This window comes from Arvicanthis niloticus, chromosome 9 (assembly GCF_011762505.2).
Source record: "Arvicanthis niloticus isolate mArvNil1 chromosome 9, mArvNil1.pat.X, whole genome shotgun sequence".
Taxonomy (NCBI): domain Eukaryota; kingdom Metazoa; phylum Chordata; class Mammalia; order Rodentia; family Muridae; genus Arvicanthis; species Arvicanthis niloticus.
In genome coordinates, this window is record NC_047666.1 from 74,014,622 (window position 1) to 74,031,657 (window position 17,036).

The following is a 17,036-nucleotide window of genomic DNA, read 5'->3' on the forward strand; positions in this document are numbered from 1 at the left end:
GAATAAAAATTAACAGCAGAGTTCCCCTTGAGTAATAGGGAAAATGTGACTTGTCACACATTCGTTTTCTGGGCCAGTGCTTGTCCAGCCACTCTGCAGTCTTAGGGTCACCTAGGGTTTTCATAAAGAAACGGGGTCACCATGAAAGGCGCTCATCTTGAATTTTAAAATGATCTACTGTTTATAGCCAACACTACCAACCACTATGAAGGCCACTGCTCTGGAAAGGAGCACGTAGGAGCCCAGAGTGTAAGCCTTACTCATTTGAAATGAATGAGCGGCCATTACATTTCCCTTGCAACAGGACCGGAGACATGTACTTTGTTCAAAAAAAAAAAATCCTTTATCCTGATCTTTAGATGTTGAGTTTAAAAAGCAAGAGAGACTCTAGGGTTTACAATTGAAAGAGGAACAATATCATTCAGAAAAATGCCAACTTGCTCTAGGCGGATCTGGCAAGAACCAGTCCCTGGGAAATGTGGAATTAAAGAACATTTGTAATTTATAGAAAAAAAAAAGAGGTCCATAATTTGATGTTTTGTTTGCCTTGCACCTAGAAAAGGCATCTGGAATAAATACATCCACCAAAGACAAATTATGTGAGTCTACACACTCCACTAACAACTACAGATTATATTCTTTGGGAATTTTTCAAGATGGATAGGGTTGCAGGTTGAACAGTGTCCTTCCCAATGACCCCTGAAGTCCTCACCCCAACTGTGTCCTCCCCAGTGACCCTAAAGTCCTCACCCCCACACGTAACCTTATCTTGAAACAAAGTCTTTGCATATTTTATTGTTGATGGAGTTAAGATGGCTTCTTGGGCTGTTATCAATTACAACTGTATTCTTCTAAAAGGGAAATTTGGTCACAGAGACAGATGCATACAGAACAAGGTGATGTTAAAACATGACTGGAGGGATGGCTCAGGACTTAAAAGGCACTTGCTCTGTGATTATGAGGAACAGAGTTTAGATACAGCACCTAGGTAACAAGCTGGGCGCCCTGTGCATGTTTATAACACCAGTTCCAAGAGAGATGAAGGCAGAAAGATAGTTAGGGTTTGCTGGAAAAGACAAAAAACGTGCATCCACACGAAGAGACCTTGCCTCAAAAGACTAGAAGAAGGATGGTAGAAACAATACCCAGTGTCCTCTTCTGCCTACAGGTTTACTCACAGGTGTGTGTGTGTGTGTATGTGTGTGTGTGTGTGTGTGTGTGTGTATGTGCACCTGTGTGCACACATGCAAAAATGAACAAATGGATATAAAAACACATAGAAGAAAGGCCAAAGTGTACTCAAGGTTGCAGAAGCTAGTAGAGAAAGTCAGGGCAGACTCTCCCTTAGCCTTCAGAGCAATGCAAGTGCTGGCCAGTGATTCCAGACCTCTTACCTGCAGCACTACAAGGGAACACAATTCTAACTGTTAAGCCTCTTAGCTTATGGGACTTTGTGACAGCTGTGCTAGGGCTGGGTGCACGTTATCTTTCTGATACGAGTCTTTGAGGTTGCGATCTAACTGTCGAGTCTCCTTGCCACACTGCAGAGCACAGAGGCTTTACCCAGATTGCCTTGGGACAGGACCACCCGGTCCGCTTCACGCTGCCATCCCTGTGAAGCCAGTTCCTTTTAAAACCTGCCAGACCAAAGCCTTCAGGAAAGAAAATCTGTTATAGATGTGCACACAGCCCATTATGAAGCCAAATACAAATTTGGCTTTGACTATAACACAATGTAGAATGAAGGGGAACTTGATAATCAGAAAAAAAAAAAATCCAGAGTTTGCTATGTCCTTTGGGCAAATAGCCCTATAGCCCAATTAATAATTTGGCCAAAAGAAAAAAACCAAACAAAACAAAACAACACCAAAAACCCACTGGAATCACAAGCAGCTGCCAAGGTCATCTGGGTCATCTGCTAATGGTTCCAGAGCACAGAAAGGGTTCTGCTGCTTGAATAAGGAGCAGTTTGTCCGCCCTGTCAGATGGTGTAAACAACACAGCTAGCAGCTACTCCAGCCATCCTTGGACGCCGTGTTTGTAAATGTCACCTGTGCATTTTGGTCTTGGCGCTCTCAGTAAGTATTTATGATGCATTATAACTATCTGGGAAATATGCACACACCTGGGGCCACCTGTGTAGATGTGACCAGACTCTGCCTGCTGGAAAACAGAAACTTAAAACCAGCGAAATTAGAGAAAACGTCACCCCTAAAGATGACAGGCGTTTCCAGTAGAGCTCTATAAACTGGGTGCATCAACCCTCGAGCGTAGACCTCCCGAGCTGTGTTTCCACAGGAAAATGAGGTCGGAGGGAATCACAAAAGTCTTGGCTTCAGTCCACCCCCGGGCCTGCTAACACAGGCCTGGCTTCCAGAGCACCAGGTCTCACGGAGCTACAGAAACTGTACTTTCATTAAAACTGAGTAGGAAGGAGAGGAGGCATTGGGGGTGAGCAGAAACTGGGACCGGGAAGGAGGTGGGTGTGGCCGGAGAGGGCTTGGATTCATGATCACATCTAACTACCAGCTTCATCTGGGATTTCAAATGTTTTGTAGTACAGTACCCTCATGGGACTTTTGAAGCAGCTTGTGTTGGACCAAGGTATCTCCCCAAACTGTAATGCAGTCTTTACTATAAAGTCCTTAACTACTTTTGTCTTGTGGGGCATTTGTATAGAGCCTGTGACTCAGATTTCACAGTAATATTTTATAACATATATGATATGCATAATTACAAGTAAGTACTGCTATGTTGAAATGCCATAATAATATTCTATAATGATATTTTATTATACAATAATATTTTACAGTATATATTATATATAATTATAGATAACACTAGCTATGTTGAAATGCCACTATTATATTGTTCAAAATGCCGACATACTGGTAAAAATAATTTTAAAATGCAACATAGTAATTGTGTCTTTATTAGCTTCTTAAATAGGACCTAGTTTTGATCTTAATAGCTACGGTAATTTTTCCTTCATGTGAAGCATACATGACATTTCAAGATAGCAATATTGGATATGATTGACAGAAACAGATTATTCTTGGTGGCCAAGTCACAGGTTTGCTAACAACACTGGAATGTTTTCAGCAAAGTGGGGGACATTCTACAAGTCCACAAAGGTTAGCAGAGAGAGAATATATTCCCATGGAAACTGTCCATGAAGTCCTCCGTAGATCAGACTTCCGATTCAGAATCCCACTGAAGAGGTTTGTCTTTCCCTGTGCAGCTTCCCAAGGATTCCATTTCTGCTCCTGAAGCTACATCACTGACTATCAACATTGCAATCAGTGCTTGGCAGATAGCTCATCTCAGCAACTTCAGAAAAGGAGATTCCATGAGCATCCAGGAGAGTGGCCTTGCATGCCTGGGAAATATCAGTGAGTTCAGAAACGTCTGAACTGTTGTTGGTTTGTCATTTCTAAACTAGGATATATGCCAATCTGGGCATACTTGTGGGGGGGGAGGGGGTTACTCTCATTGTAGGAGAGAAAAGCATCGTCAAGGGCGAGCTCATCATAAGGTACAGGGTAGTCCAAGCTTGGTAACTACCACATCCATGTGGCAAGCTGGTTCTCAAAGCCTCGGGTCTCTGAGCCACAAAATGTGCATAAAAATAGTGTTTATTTCATGGAGCTTTTAAGGGGATTAAGTGAGATAACACTTGACAGAGTGTTAGACTTTGCAAAGTGTTGTAAAATATCCGCTGCCCTGTATAGTGAGAAAATGGGGGCCAGCTACAGATGCGCCAAACTTTTTTGGGCCCTTCTTCCCTTTCAGCTTCTTTTTTTGGATGGCCTCTAGATGATCTGCTCACAGGCAGGCTGGGTTCCTCACTCTGCACTCTAGAACTCTTCTGTTTAAGAAGGCAGAAGAAAATGGACACCAAGCAGACATGCCGGAATAGCTTATAACTATCTGCAATCAGCAGATAACAGTGGAAGTCTGGTATCAGCTTTCAAATATTTTGTAATTTGGGCAAATATTTTACAATCCACCCACCCTGAGAGTTTCTATGCCAAAATGTCACATGGGACATGCAAGAAGCTTGAGAAACAAGTCATTTTTCAAACAAATTCCCACTCTGTGAGACTTACTTGAGGGGTGGAATTTATGGCCATTTTTGGAAACAGGCATCTCTCCTTCATGAGGATGTGCTGCTAAAACCTGTGAATGTCTGCCTGTCCCTGAAGCGACACTATCCTCGCTGGAGGATGAGCAGGGCTGGGAGTTCTCCTTTTGGTTTCTATCTTAAACATGAGAAGAAAGAAGAAAGTGAAATAGAACCTTTGCACCAAAAAATGCACAGAAGTAATTAAGGGCCAGAAAACAGAATTCCGATGGAATTCCAGGCCCTCACTCCAGGAAGTTGGGCGCTTCTTGTTCTTTGTACTGAGATGGATCCCATGGTCTCTATTGTGGGGAAATTTTGATTTCCAGCATTTTCTGTCACTTCTACTGATGTACTTTCATACGAAGCTATGAGACGAAAACAAATGGCTCTTATATTCTGTTTGTCTACATGTTAACATTTTGTCTCTTTTAGCATCTACTTTCTTTCTCCATATACCTGTAAGGCTATCTACTAACCACACAGATCACAAATATCTCTCTCTCTCTCTCTCTCTCTCTCTCTATATATATATATATATATATATATATATATATATATATATACATATATATACATAAATATAGACAAATTATATGAAATACTTACATTTGCAACCATGTGAAATTTTTATGCTATTTGTATTTCTTTCCTGTACCATTTGAAGGTACTTACATTTGGTTCTTATGAGATTTTTAGTCCTTTATTTGGCTATTAGTTTTGATACTTTGATACTTTCTTATGCTTACTAGGAGCATAGTAAATCAGACCCCAGAGAAAACAAAGAGCAATAAAAATTTCAAACCAATTTATCTTCCTGACAGTGGGGAAAAATGGTGATTGGATTGGTCTAGGCCTAAGACAATGGAGGAGAATTTTGACATTTCATGATCTATATGTGAAGGAAGAGAGTCTCAGAGATGATGATAAAGGTTGGAAAACATAAGATGAAAAAATGAACGCAACTACACACCATCTTTGGCACAAAACTGCAGATATATCTTGTACAGTTTTGTGTAACTGGGTGATATTCTCTCTCTCTCTCTCTCTCTCTCTCTCTCTCTCTCTCTCTCTCTCTCTCTGATAGTTTGATCATTGTTTTAAGTCCTCTTCTTGATGCAAGGTAGTATCAGACTGTGTTCTTCACTGATGATAGGATCAAAGCTCCCTCATTGGCTGTAGTAACCTGTCTAGATCAAGCCAGTTGGCATCATGGGATGAAGTGCACAGGGCTTGAAGCAGATGGAAGACCGGTGCAGATTCCATGAAAACACAGCTCTTTCATGCCCATGCTTTGGGAACCTTCGTAGGGGCTCCATCCATAACAGAAACAGAAAGGAGAAATAAAACAGAAGGTGTGTGTGATCCTAGCTACACTAGCCCTTCAGTCTCACGCTCACTACCTCTGAAAGAGAGCTGGCGGTACCTACTTTAACCTCCCCCACAGGTGAGAACACAGAATGTAAGGCTGATGAAAATACTGGGATGAGAAATGTTGGCGCGAACATGTCTTTTCCTATGCATACGAAGGTCTCTTTTGTTCCCAGGGATGGAAAATAGATCACAAAGATCTATCTTTTTAAAAGCCACAATCAGATTTGCTTTACAGCTGTAATGTTCTGTTCACGGACTCTTAGACATTATTCACCTAACTCTTATTTTGACAATGGTCCCAGAAAGATGAGCTCTACGTATCACCACACAACCAGTAAACATCACAGTGAAGAACTGAGCCTGGGCCTCCTGACAAGAGTCCCTCAGACCTCAGAATCTCACACAAACAGTTTTAATTCTCCTGTTAATGACATTTTTGTAGCTAACAGTTGTGCTAAAAATTCAGAATTGAACTTTTGGCCTGGTGGTGCTAATGAGGACCCCTAATTCTGCCTTTTGTTGAAATAACATAGAATGAAGGCAGAGGATGCTGAGTCAGTCCTACATGGACTGGCAGGGACAGTATGACATGGTTTTCCATCGGTGGAGTGGAGCCAGTAGGGCATGGGCCTTCACCAGTGTTGACGGTTGCTAGGCACGAGGCTTGTTTGTATAATGATGTACATAACTTATGTTCCTCCTTTTGAACACATTCTCCCTGTCAAGGTTATTGCCAAGGTTAATGACTCCATGATAATCAGAGACAGCAAGAATCCAGGAGACAAGGACATATCTAACGTTCCAGCAAAACGGTTGAATGCTGTGACCTTCAAGACAGCCCTTAAGGCTGTGGGAAAGAATTCTGAAAACATGACTTCAAAAATATAGAGTTTTCCTACTATGCATACTAAAATATAAAGATGCAATGTGAATTATAAAAGGGCTTCACGGACCTAAAAGAACAGAGGCAGCTGCATTATGAGAAGCTTGTCAGAAAGATATTAAGGAAGGAGATAGAGAGATTTAGGGAGTGGTGACTGCAGGGCAAGATCCCATTTTTTGTTCGTGCTTGCAAAGGCAAGCAGAGTCCCAAGTTCAAGGTTAGCCTGGGACAGAGCTAGTTTGGACCTAGACAAGATGGAAATGGTAATCTGAGGATGGGATCCCACCCAGTTACCTTGTCTGTGCTCACAAAGGCAGATAGATCTTTGAATTCATTTGCAATGTTTAAAAAAATGTGCTTGCTGTCTTTTTCTAAGAGTCAAGGGGCTGAGGTTGATGGAATGCTAATTCCTGGGATGATCAAAATGGAACCTGGAGTAAATGACTGAATTAATATGTAAACAAAAGACTGGGCTCTCGTCTGTGAAGAGATACAGATGAGCTGTCTGGAGATATCCAGAGAAAACTGTCTCTTGGGCAGAACACAGGCTGTCAGCTTGTACCCAGGATTTGACTTCGAGTTGTTCTTTTTACTCCTTCCTCAAAACTCCTCTCCGAGACAAAGCTGGTTTTGGCAAGAGATCATGAGAAGTTTCACTTGTTGCCAAGTCAATAGTGTCAGAAGAAGTGCATGGACACCAGGCAGGCCACTCCTGCAAGAGGGCAGGAGTGTGAAGAAAACAAATGGGATAGAAAGGAGGGATGTTTTGAGGAAGGGATAAGGCATGAACACTCATTAGAAGAAAAGAAGTAATTTATTGGATGACTTCTTCTGTAGGTGGAGATCTTCCAGTGAAAGGGGAATAGTTCTAGGTTTTCCCAATAAAAGCCATTTAATATAGGAGCATTATTATATCTAAAGTAAGGCAAGACCCAAGGGTCCAGCTCAAGACCTGGGATACAAGTTGAGTCTTTTTTCTTTGTGCTAGGACGACATACTTGATGGAAAAATTCTTAAGGAAAGAAAATTTTGTTTTGGCTCATGGTTTCTCAGGTTCAGTTACTGCTGCGTCAGTCCCACGCACCTGGGCAGAGCATCGTAACACGGAGAAGGCGGCTCACATCACGGCAACAGGAAGCAGCAGGGCGGGGGAATGCTGTGACCCACCTAATGAGCTTTCCTTTCCCCCTTTTTGTTCTGTCCAGATCCCGCCCATTGGATGAGGCTGCCCACGTGAGCACGAGTTCTTTCTCTCAGTTAACCCTTAGGGGGAACGCCTTCCCACAGAATCGTCGACGAGAGCACCTTGCTAATGACGGAGGCGGTTTTAACTCCAATAAAGTTGACAGTGATGATTAGCCATCTCAGACAGCATAAAGCAGAATGGAATTGACGCCTAAGAAATGGGAAGACAGCGTGAGGAGGTGGGTCACCACAGAACAGCATCTGGAGCTTTCTCAAGGAACTGGCAGTCAGAGGAAGCCACATGTGAGGGAGGATTTTTATTTCTTTTAAGGCAATTAACCTCGCTACGGACACTGCTGTACCTTAGGACGCATCAAGAGAAAGAAGCATCCTGACTCTTCCCCCCTTCCCACACCTCAGCCTCTTGCAGGCTGCCTCTTACCTAGCAAGCATGCTTGGGAGAATGATTCTAGGAAATGAGGAACCATTTCCAAGTCTGGGAACCAACCAGAGACTGCATCTGTACAATAATCGGCCCCACCCTCACAGACCCGTAGATCACGGATGCAAATCTGACTGAAGCAAGCATCAAGTGAATGATTTCATTACTGTCTGTCCCTCGAGTCTGGATTTGTCCCCTTTCCTCTCTTGTGCTTCTGACCAGAAGCTAAAACTGAAACTCTGGTCACCAGAATTTGAGTCTCCACAGCTCAAATGATCGATGTCTCTGGTGCTCACCACAGGGGCTTATATGGAAGGCACTGCTTTCAGTCTATGAAGCTCATTGATTCTCTTTACCAAGAGACAAGCAGCAGAAACTGAATCCTCTCATTTGAGAGAAGACAGCGATCAAGAATAGATCACTGGGTCCTTAGTGCAACCATCTAACAGAAGTCCGGTATTCCTACTGACTGGCAAGTGTCTCTAGACTCTGTCTCTACTCATCAGACTAGATCTCAGTCAGCATCAGAACACGCTACCTCATCCTGCCCTGTGTTCTAGACCCAGACCTGGGCTGGAAGACACTATCAGTTCCCTGGGCTTGGACCTCACCTAATCTCCAAGTATTCATGCTTCCTTTCTTTGACACAGAAATGAGCCACGCAAGAGAGTGATCATGAGCATGAGAGTCAAAGGCATAGGAGAATAAAGCAAAAAACGAAATCAGGTTTCCGTTGGAAGTTTGACCCTTGTCCTCTGGAGACCATCCAAAAAGGACTTATTGAAGTTTTCCAGGAGAGTGCTGGCTTCATTAAGGCAGAGTGCCACTTTGAGAGTTTTCACATAAGAGGAAATTGTGACTAATCCTCCCCGGCACAGAGGACTGCTCACTCTCCCTTTGAGGCTCCACACTGCTATTCTTCACAGCCAAATGAAGAGGAACAAACTGTGCCGACTCCAAATCGATTCCGAGGACAGGAGCAGATTCTCCATCATTTTCCCTGCGGTTCTTCAAAGTGAAGGTTAGGGAGAGAAGCTTCTCTGAGCCCTGGGGTCATTAGTCACAGCAGGGTGGTGACCACTCCAAGTCTGAAAACTGGTGGAAACTGGTAGACTGCTTGCTGCTTCTGCCTGCCTGCAAGCGGTCATGGCACAACTGAAGAAACCAGACTGGGAGCCCGTATACCAATCACTTGCAGCCAGAAAGCTTTTAACTCGGGCCAAGACATTTTTCCCCCCTCTAAAATAAAGTTGCACAGACTCCAAAAATAACATCTGTCTCTCAGAGTAACATTTTCAAACAACATAATAAACTTTACTTCCAGAAAATATACACTCTCTGAACTTCCCTTGGGGGGGCTCACAGAAAGGACAGGGAGTGCTCCAGGACTCTCTCATGTCATAGACCGACCGCCTCTGGGCAGATTATTTAGTTGATAGGAAAGGTGGTAAGACATGCCACATAGAAGCCATATTCATTTGCAGCAGACACTGACTGAAGTAGCTTTAAATAACAGCCCTCCCCAGATGTGTCTGGCAAGCTTTCACTGGCAGAATGCAGCTTTAAACTGGGGTCACCGTGCCCTGGAGGATGTACCAGAAAGATCTGAAGAGTCGGTGAAGTAATAATGACTGTCACGTTCCCAGGGCAGCCCATGTTCAGACGCTCTGAAATTTAACGGCAATTCTCGGGACCGACTCCCCCCCTCCAACTCCCAATGTTACCCTACAGGTGAGACAGAGACAGAGAGCCTTTATCCTCTCTGTCAGCCCCTGCCAAGGTTGTGGAGGTGGGAGACAGACAAAGCTTGAAAATGCTTAGATCACTTGTGACTTGTGGCTTGTGACTGTCAGGAGCCCCACGATTACCCAGTAGGTGGAAATCACTCCTTACAGGAGACTATAGGAGCGGGTGCCAGTGGGATGCTATTCTTATCACCACAGGAAACAGTGAAGACACTCATTTCCAGGGCAGGGAAATGGGAACAGAAGTGGCGTGTCCTAGGTCGAGTACTGAATCACTTCCGTTAGGTTTTCCAGGGCACTCTGGCACAAGGAGCTGGTGAGACCGAGGCTGTGACTGGGCTCCTGAAAGGAATAATGCTGACAGGGATGCTTTTATCCCAGCCATGAACAGGCAGCATCAGCAAGAAGCCAACCTGTCCTCCAAAGTCGCTGCAATCTGGGGGTTGTCTGAAGCTGTAGTGTAGCCTCTTGGTCTGGTCATCAGCACGTTGGCTATCATGGTTAGATCTCACATGTGAAATGCCCAACAAAAGGGCTTAATGAGGATGGGACTGCATTGGTAGGGCACTTGCTTAGTACTACTGATGCCGTGGGTTCTGCGTCTCCACTGCATGAAACCAAGCTGCGCTGCACGCCTGTAATCCCAGCACTAGGGAGGGAGAGGTAGAAGGATCAGAAGTTGAATGTCTCTCTTGGCTACTAAGCAAGTAGAAGGCAAGCATGGGCTTCATGAGAAAATGTCTCACTTTCTATTATAAGCATGTGTGATGGTTTGTATATGCTGGGCCCAGGGAGTGGCACTATTAGGAGGTGTGGCCTTGTTGGAGTAGATGTGTCACTGTGGGTGTGGGCTTTAAGACCCTCATCCTAGCTGCCTGGAAGTCAGTCTTCTCTGAGAAGCCTGCCGATGAAGATGTAGACCTCTCAGTTCCTCCTGCACCATGCCCGCCTGGATGCTGCCATGTTCCCATCGTGATTGATACTGGACTGAATCTCCCAACCTGTAAGCCAGCCCCAATTAAGTGTTGTCCTTATAAGAGTTGCCTTGGTCATGGTGTCTATTCACAGCAGTAAAACCCTAAAACCATATAAGCGTGACTTCTGTGAATGGAGAATGGAGAGTTACGGGGGAGGAAGGGTGGGAGGTGGAGTAGCTGGGGGTCAAAGGTGACTAAAGCCACTGGCACATGTGAATGAGAATGACATAAGGACATCCATTATTTCGTATGCCAAATAATTTTTTTTTAAATTCAAGACTAATTTTTTTGTAGACACAGAGTGAGGAAAGACATGTCTCTGGGAGACAATAACTTCTCATCTGTGAAGGAATTTCAAAGAGGACTTGCACTGTTATCAGCATGGCAAGGCCCTGCTGGCTGTCTGGGCAATGAGGTATGGTAGACTTGATACAGGGGGGTGACTGGGAAAGACAGAGATGTAAGGAAGTGTCTGTCATGAGTCCTGGGTTTCTGGCAGCTTGAAAGGTGGAGAAAGTGATGAGCTTGCAGGGAGATGTTGTAAAAGTAAAACTTCACACAATCCGACTCATCCCATGATGCTACGAAGGTGCGATGCAAAAAGGGATGAGGAAACACAACTCAGTGTCATCTTCTATTTCAAGCCTGCTCTGGACCTGCCTGATGATGATGATGACAGTGACGATGATGGTGACCTTCCCTAATAGGCAGGCTATTTGAAAGCCACATTAACACGTATAAATGGCTTTATCAAAGATACAGTGTTAAGATAGTGTGTTTAGAAAGTATTTTCTACTGCCATTATTATTCTGAATGACATATTTAAGCACTATACTCCTGACAAAGAGTTTCTCGGCATATTCTGTGTGTTCAGGAGCCTTTTTATCATCTAACTTTAAAATGTCAGTGACAAAATAATGCCAGGCAAACAAGGAATGGCTTATTAAGGCGATGATGCAAAGCAAGCCTTGGTGCAGAAGATAGATGGCCTTGAGAAGCGCAGGACACACAGAAAGATGTCTGGGGGTACCTCTCACAGCCAAGTGAGTCCAACTGGACAAACTGGAACCTTCAGGAGACAAAACTTAACTTTAAGATGAGTGTGTCTATTTGGGAAGGAGCCAACCTCCAAACTGGGTCTCCCTGTTTGCACTTTAGAGAAACCAGAGGGAACAGAGATTACTACAGTTGAAAAACGGCCCAAGCTGTAAGCGTAGGCCTGTGTCTCCTGGAACAGTGTTCTTTAAGTATAGTAGCACGAGTCTTCTGGCCATGTCTGGCACCAACATGTCTCAAGCCCCACTGTCTGAGTGTAAGATTTAGCAGGACTTTGTGGGCTCAGGAACTGATCATGCTACTGATAGTTCACCAGGGCACACACTGAGCGTCACTGAGCAGTCTCTGTAGGAGCACCCCTAAAATAACCCCATAAATCCCAGAAGTAGGCAGTCCTATGAGCTGGGTCTCATGGAACTTAGACGAGATGAGATTCAAAGGGTGCTAGAAATGGATTTGAACTTAGAAAATCAGCTCGTTATGAAAACCACACCCAAGCAAAGCATTTTCTATACGTAGACTTTTGGTTGAGGAAGACATGCGGTCATACTGCATTGGTCCCTCCCGTACTTTTTCTCTCCCTTGGGCTAATAAAGTCCTCATTGGTTCTTTGTCCAAATCAAGGCAAAGGCCTTCAGACTGGTAATGCAGATTTACAGATTGTCCTTTGAAAGTTGAATGATAACTGAGAAATACCCCCCTAGAGGATGAGATTTACCTTATCCTCAGTTTCCCCTCCACTGTGCTTGCCAGTTGGCCTTGTGAGTGTTTTACACAAGGAACTTTGATGTCCTCCACTGTCACACATGAGTCTTCAAGGCTATAAAGGTGCAATTCCTAACTTTGCTAAGAAAGATCCACTTTTCCAAGAGTCACGTGCTGTTTTCAGGTACTGGTTGGTTGGTTGGGTGGGTGTTTTTGTTTTTGTTTTGTTTTGTTTTGTTTTTTGTCTGTTTTGGTTTTTGGCTTTTTAATGTATTTTATGTATCAATGGTCTGTATGCATGTATGCTTGCATGCTAAAAGAGGGCATCAGTCCGGATTACAGATGGTTGTGAGCCACCATGTTAGTGCTGGGAATTGAACTCATGACTTCCTGAAGAGCTGCCAGTGCTCTTAACTCCAGCCCTGTTTCTAAGTTTTTACCAATGACCTGGATGCAGATCCTACAGCTCAGGCACACAGCACAGTTACTGTAAGCCACATTTAGCCTCTGGCACACCTCAGTTGGCCATGTTGGTCCCAGGGTGATAACAGAACAAGCGTGTGGCACTGGAGAAGTGTGTAGATGCAGGTTCCTTCTCAACTCCAGTCCACTCTGGTTTGAGAACCTTGGGGAAGCACCTTGACTCCCCAGAGTATTTTTATTATATGGTGAAATCGATGGTAAGTGGTAAGGGGAATTGTGTACTGGTCAGAATAAGACGAGATAACGTGAGTGGGTACACTTCAGACTGTTGATCTTTCAGAGTCAAGGTCACCTTCTTGCTGCCCTGTTATGTGTACAGTGTATTCCCTGAGATGCATGGTTAATTTGCCCTGGTGCATACGGGCAAATCAAATTAAGATAGCACTACCCTATTGAAAGTGGTTTCATTTATTGAGTTCTGAGAAGCTACCTCAGGTCAGGTCTGTGGCGTTCCTTCTGGCTATACAAGGACGTGGTAATTAATTTCACTCATTGCCTTGACTTGATGAAAGAGTGTCCAAATATGTGGCTAAATATTGTCATTTTAAGATGTGCCTGTGAAGTTGTTTTCACAAGGACCCAGGATTTGAGCAAGGAGGCCGTGGCTGGGCTGGAGAGATGAGTCAGTTGGTGAAGAGCTTGCTGGGCAAGCATGAGGAACTGACTTTTATCTCCAGAACTGCACAAGAAAGCGGGAGCCTAGCCTTAGTAATGTCAATGTCACTAGACATTACTGTGTGTCACTAGAGGTGGATTGCTAGCCTCCAGACACAAGCACAAACACATATACGTGCGCAAACATGTGATCGATCTCTCTCTCTCTCTCTCTCTCTCTCTCTCTCTCACTCACACACACACACACACACACACAAATATATAAACATATAAACAAATGATCACCGTCACCTACCCAGGTGTGCGTCATCTATTCCTTTTGGCTAGGACAGGGAAAAGGAAAGGGGGATTTTCTCTTCTGTCTGTCTCTGAGCTTGACACTGAACTCTTGTTCGTGGTGCTTCTGGTCCACAGGCCTTCACACTTGTGCTAAAATCTGAACCATCTCATGAGACTCCTGGGTGGGCCTCCAACTGCAGATAGCCGACCGTGGAATCAATGATGTAAGCCATTCCTTGTAATTAATCTCACTTCACATGTGTATCTTACTGGTTCTATTCTTCTAGAGAATGCTAACACAGCAAATCCCTATGTATACAGAATCTTTATTTTTATGAGCTCGTAGCTGGGCTAGTATCTGACACCAATTCCTGGGCACTGTCAGATTTCCTTTCTAGATAGTTCACTCTTAGCTTTTACAGAGACAACGTGTTAAGGATTTTTTTTTAAAAAGCCATGCACACATATGCACCCGTATGAGAAAGGGACACATCACTGACCACAGGTTCTGTGTGAATGAGTGTGTGTGTAAAATCAGGGATCTGCAACACAAGAGGTCAGAACAATCAGATGTAAGACCAGGCATGCAGAGTGGTTTGTGCTTTGCATGTCGGTCTATGTCTGTGTATTTGTGCGTGTGTGTGTGCGTGCGTGTGTGTGTGTGTGTGTGTGTGTATGTGCATGTGTGTGGGAGTGCATATGCACTCCTGTGTTTGCACATGCATATGCACTTCAGTGTTTGCACATGGAGGCCAGAGGATACTTTGTTGTTTGTTAAGTACACTGTCCACCTTATTTTGAGACACAGACTGTTCCTGGCTTGTCAATTAGGCTATGCCAACTGGCCAGTGAGCCTCAGAAATCTGTCTGCCTCTGTCTAGCTCCACAATTTGCAGATTACAAATGAATTTCACAAAGCCTGGCATTTGGGTTGGTTTGGTTTTCATCCTAAAGGCAATAAGCGCTCATTGTTTGTTTGTTTGTTTGTTTGTTTGTTTGTTTTTTACTGGCTTTGGTGATCAAACCCAGCTTCTCACATTCGCAAGGGAAACGCTTCACCAGCGGAGTCATCCTCCCTGACCAGTGTTTTATATTTTAAACAAACCACAACAAATGTTGGCAAGGATGTGTGTGAAGGGCCTTATATATTTATAATGGCGATGTAAACTAAGGCATCTTTCTATAAATTACTATGGAGGCTCCTCAAAAAACTTAAAATTATAAGTATCATGTGACCCAGCTAGAAGCTCCTGGGAATCAATCAAAAGATCCTCCTAAGCACACACACACAGACACATGTACTCACCGTGTTTACCGTGTTGCTGTCCTCCACAGCCAAGTAAACATGGGTGAGCAGGCACGAGATGTCATTACGGCATTTCATATATACACATGTTCTTACATGTTGCTCGCGCTCATTCCGACCCCTCCCAGAATCCTCCACTCCTCCTGCTCATCTGCATACTGCCACGCCCATCTCCTTCATCCTCTTTAGCCTTCATAGCACATACTCTCCGGGACCTTCTCCCATTCTCCTTTTCCCCTCCTTTTAGGCTTCCCCCTCCTCTCTCTTAGTCAACTCTCTAGTCTCACATCTATACATTTAAATTTAGATTCCACGTGAGAGAGAAAGCATGTGAGATTTCTCTTTCTGTGTCTGGCTTCTTTCACTTAATATATTGATCTCTAATTCATCTATTGTGCTAAGAATGCCAAAATCCCATTGGCTATGAGTACATAGTCTTTGCCCTCTCATACGTTTACGAAGAATTTTCCGTTTCCTTGAACACACACAAATGTATTTTGTAAGTGTTTTACTGACACACTATCAAAGTATAATTCACCAGAATAATAGAGGCAGTTGATTATAGATCCTCAAAATAAAACATGTCAATAATTAATAAAGGTCATCATATTTACTCCTCTCGTTTTTATAAAACAAAACCTATCAATATATACTGAAGGGGGAAATTGAGAAATTAATTAAAATCAAATGAAAATGGAAACAAACAAAAGTTGTTTAAATGAAGAATTTTATAGTAATCATGCCTACATTTAAAAGAGATATATCAAATAAATAATCAAGTGATACATCTCCAGGCTTTAGAAAAATAACAACAACTAAAGTCAAAATTAATAGAAGGAAAAAAGATTAGAGAAGAAATAAATAAAAATAGAAATGAAAAAAGTACCAATGCTCAATGAATCAAAGAGTTGAGAAAATACTAGAATTGAAAAGTGTTGTAAAATTTGCCCAATGTTCAGCCAAACTAATTTTAAAACAATGAGAGAAGACAGAAATAAATAAAACTAGAAGTTAAACAGAGTATCACCATAGCCACCACTGAAACACAGATGATCATTAGTAAATGTTTTAAAAATTGTATGTCAGTATGTTAAAAAATTAAGAAGAAATGTAGAAACAAAATTCTAGACCAAGATGATCCTTTGAACCAACCATATACAAACCCTAAATAAGTCAATAATAAATAATGAGATTAAAGTTGTAATAAAAATCTTCCATCAAGGTAAATCTGCTGACTAGGTGATCTCACAGGTCCATTGTTCTAGACTCTCAGAGAAAAACTAACAATAACATTCCCCAACCATCCCATGAAGTAGAATGCTTCCAAACTCAGTCTGCAAAGCCCTTATCACCTAACATCTAAAAGCAATAATGACAGAACAGTAAGTAAAAGAAACAGAAAGAGAAAACAGTCTAGTATCCTGGATAAACACAGACACAAAAATCATAAAGCACTTGTAAAGTGAACTTTTAAAAGCATATTAAAAAGGATCCCATATCATGAATATGAAAGTGGGTTTCACTGTAGGGATGGAAGACTAGGGCAACATACACAGACCAAAGAACGTAATATATAGCTCAGGCACAGAGTCAAGGGTGGAGACCATAGAGTCATTTTAGTAGATGTAGAATAAGCTTTCTACAATAAAAGCCAACATTCCTTCACAGCAAAAGCCCTTGCTATAAAGAGTAGCTGTTTCACATAACACAGAATGTTTGAGAGTACAAGGGACTGAGAGGGAACCTGAAGTTAGGAGGGAGGGAAGGATGGGAAAAGGTACCTGGGAGAACAGCTTGACTGAAGCTTGATATGTTTGTGTATAAAACTGTCCCAGAGATGCCCTAGGTATGCCAACTGATTTA

General features: G+C 43.0%; 1 protein-coding gene and 1 long non-coding RNA gene across 2 annotated transcripts in view; one reads left to right on the forward strand and one right to left on the reverse strand.

Annotated features, from left to right (window-relative positions):
• Rerg (RAS like estrogen regulated growth inhibitor) overlaps positions 1 to 17,036 on the reverse strand; it is a 100,904-nt gene that overhangs the window by 38,725 nt on the left and 45,143 nt on the right. The window lies entirely within an intron of this gene.
• On the forward strand, positions 1,967 to 9,937 carry LOC143443575 (uncharacterized). The gene is made up of 3 exons (XR_013112691.1): positions 1,967 to 2,078; positions 3,242 to 3,392; positions 7,586 to 9,937. It is a non-coding gene; the product is annotated as an uncharacterized LOC143443575 (long non-coding RNA).